Here is a 3,717-nt window from a genome sequence, read left to right as displayed (position 1 = left end):
TAAAATAGTGTTAGGCAACATTGTTAAAAACCTAGCATAACTGCAGATATTAATCCACCTAACAACAACGACAAAAGCTTTTAAAACTTACCCATGAAATGTTATTTCACGCGATCTTGTCTCAACTGTGTATCGATTAGTGCAGCCCCACGCAGCATAGGAGTGAGGCATCTTGCCCAGGAATGCCTCTGGCATTGTTGACGTACAGCCCACTAGTCAATGTGGCATCTACGTTTATTATGTCTATGGTTTAAACTGCGAAAGAGAGTAGTGATTTCTGGTTTTTTTTCCTGGTTTGTAAAGTGATTTTGGGGTGCGTGGTGAAACCCTTACTTGATTTTCATATTGAAGGGTGATATTGTATTGTATTGTGTTGAACTGGAGTGAACTGTTATGCTGCTTTTTGCTTTGATAACCGGAACAGATTTTCTTTTTTTTTTAATGAACTGATCTGAACTGAACCGAGCACACAGAATCGACACGCACACACACACATCCACATACACACACTTTGCTCTGGTTTTGTTTTGTTTTTGATTATTTTTTTTCCTTTGCTGTGGCCGTGAATATAATTCGAAAAATCTGCCTGGGTTTGCTTGTTTATTTTGTGTTGTTTTATTGATTTCCTTGATATTGATTGATTTCATTGCATTACATTTTCACTGTTTGCAGTTGTACATTTTCATTCATTGTTGGGTTGTGAATTATTATTGTTTGGTGCAGGTTCAACAAATACTTCAATTGTGTTTCTTAATTGTCAGAAGTGACGCTGACTGGCACCCTGTTTAAAACCAGTTACACCCTTTACACACCTACATTCAACCTGAAATGGTCAATGGTAGTTTTTGTACCTTTATATGTCTGTGAAGCAACAGTTTTTCAAGTAAAAATATAATAATTAAACCTCAATTCCTACAACCATATAACTGAAACCACCTCTATACAGGTCAGACAAAAAGGTCATTATTATTGTTATATTTAGGACTTTTATTTAGAATTTAACTGATTTTATTTGAGTTGACATTCAGTGTGAACTTGCACTGATGTTAAAGAAATATTGAGATATTTTGTGACAGTTAAAGTGATATTTATTTTTTCAATGCTGACTTCTATTTCTTCTCTTTCTCATGTTATCTCTTTAGTTTGGGGACAAGGAATAGAAGACAAAACAGCCTGATCATCAGGTGGTCCGGTTTGGACAAACTGAGGTAAATATAACAGATTTCTCATGAGACTGAAAGTGATATATCATCTTATTTGTATATAAATGTTAAGAATATATTACAGTGCCATATAAGGTTATTTTGCTGTGTTTAATTTTCAGATCACTGATGGACATCACTGCAGCGTGAAGAGCAATGAAGACAAGATATTAAAAGTAGGTTATTCTTTAAAACATTCAGATTTTTGAAAAATACAGAGGTTTGATGTTGACAGTTTTTAAAAATCATATTTTTTAAATATATCTCTAATGGAACAGAAAACATTTACCTTTCTAATTCTACCTTTGAATGCATATTAAATGAAACTAAATATTTACAAGAATAAAAACAATAATAATATTAATACCTATAAATAATAACAAAAAAGCATGTAGATATCTAAATCTTAAATTTGATACTTTGCAAGTTTAAATATTCTTGTATTTAATGTTTAATTCCTGTACATTGAGAGGAAAGCTAACCAGAGTCAAAGTCTTTGATTTGTAAGCGTAGGTGGTCAATCAAGCTGATTCTGATTTCAGTCCTGCTCTGGCCCTGGGAATACACCTCACTATGCCCGCTGACTTCTCTAGTGTCAGGAATACATGTCACTCATCTCCTATGTACTTTGCACTAATTAATCTCCCAGCTGTAACTTAAATTACTGTGGTAAAATGCCTCATCTCATATGCACAGCTGCACTAATTAATCCACTAACTGTTACCTAAATCGCTGTGGTAAAATGCCTCATCTCATATGCACAGCTGCACTAATTAATCCACTAACTGTTACCTAAATCGCTGTGGTAAAATGCCTCATCTCATATGCACAGCTGCACTAATTAATCCACTAACTGTTACTTAAATTACTGTGGTAAAATGGCTCATCTCATATGCATATTTGCACCAGTTAACCTATTACTGTACTAATTAGTAATGTGATCTATGTGCTGTACTCAGATGTTGAAATAATGAATCTTTTCACTGTAACTCAAAGACTGTAAAAAGGTTCCTTCACTTCATATGCACATTTTGCACTGATCAGCTGTGTTAAAAGACCTTATCTGATGTAAAGCTGCCCACACCCTTACATATTTAATACTTCTGATCATGTGTAGTCAGCATTCATGCACCTTTTATACATCTTGCAACCATACTGTCAATACCCACAGACCTGTATATATATATATATCTATCTATATATATATATATATATATATATATGCGCACTATATATATACTGACAAACAGTAACAAAGTTGTTACATGTTTGTTTGGTCCATATTTAAATCATAATTGTCATTTAAACAGTGCTATGCAGCTGGAACTTTTTGCACAGGTTGTCTTCTTCTACAGGTAAAAAGGTATTGTTGCCTTAAATTGTATACAGGTTCATTTGTGTTCATCTGCAAAGATTTGTAATTTCTTTTGTCTTTTAATTTATGTTCAACTATACTATATACTATACTAACTATAGTAAAAAAAAAAAAAAAATTTAAGATATAATTTGGTAATTTTTTTCACTTCAACCCTTCTCAGAGTTACAGATGACCTCCTTTCCTCAGACTCTGGACATCTCAGCATCCTCATCTTCCTCGACCTGACAGCTGCTTTTGACACAATCAACCACTCCATCCGGCTTTGCCATCTTGAACACTCCCTCAGCGTCACAGGCACCGCCCTATGATTGATTAGATCATATCTCACAGACAGAAACCAATATGTCCACATAAATAACTGCTCCTTCTCTACAGCCTCCCCCCCTTTAAAAACCAAGCACCGAACCTGGGGGGACAGAGCCTTCTCCATAGCTGCCCCTTCCCTTTGGAACTCATATTCAAAACTACACAGACCTACCCACTTTCAAATCACACCTCAAAACACACCTCTTTTGACAAGCTTTTAATTTGTGATTCTGATCTTGTTTTGTCTTTTTTATTTGTTTTTTAATTTTTTTTTTTGCTTGTGTTGACTTTGTCTGATTTAATGATGCTCTTTATACGATTTTATCTTTTTTCTGCATTGTACAGTGTCTGAGTTTTTATGAAAAGCGCTTTATAAATAAAATTTATTATTATTATTTATTACTTCTGTATAGAGCTTTGTGCCAATTGGGTTTTGGTTAATATGGGGGGGGGGGGCGTTCTTAAATGTAGAAGACGTCATGTTTGTATGCTGCTACTGGATGCCTTGCTTTTCCCTCAGGAAAGTAGATCTATCTATCTATCTATTTTATTATCAGTGGGTGTGTCACTGAGTGAAGTGGTTCATGGTGATCAGAGTGGGTCTTACTGGTCTTGAGAGTGATGAGTCCAGCTGGCTGTACTCCTCCTTACTGTACCACACTTCTGCGCTATTTTGACGTTTTTCCCCAGCTTGTCCATCAGTACCTCCACAGGTTCCCATGTGTTGTAACCCTGTTTGCTAGCTTTGGGTGTGTGGCAAGTTTGTAATGTGTTGTGTGCGTGCTGTGTTGAGTCATGCTCTGTCATGCAAATGAGATGGTCGTGGATGTC

At 35.4% G+C, this 3,717-nt stretch overlaps 1 long non-coding RNA gene across 1 annotated transcript; it reads left to right on the top strand.

Moving 5' to 3' along the window:
• Positions 1-1,159: 1,159 nt before the first annotated feature.
• On the top strand, positions 1,160-3,152 carry LOC121520917. Its single transcript, XR_005992814.1, has 3 exons — positions 1,160-1,208; positions 1,325-1,378; positions 2,741-3,152. It is a non-coding gene; the product is annotated as an uncharacterized LOC121520917 (long non-coding RNA).
• The last annotated feature ends 565 nt before the right edge of the window (positions 3,153-3,717 follow it).

The sequence above is a fragment of the Cheilinus undulatus genome, linkage group 14, assembly GCF_018320785.1.
Source record: "Cheilinus undulatus linkage group 14, ASM1832078v1, whole genome shotgun sequence".
Lineage (NCBI taxonomy): Eukaryota > Metazoa > Chordata > Actinopteri > Labriformes > Labridae > Cheilinus > Cheilinus undulatus.
This window is presented reverse-complemented; position numbering and strand designations above follow the sequence as displayed.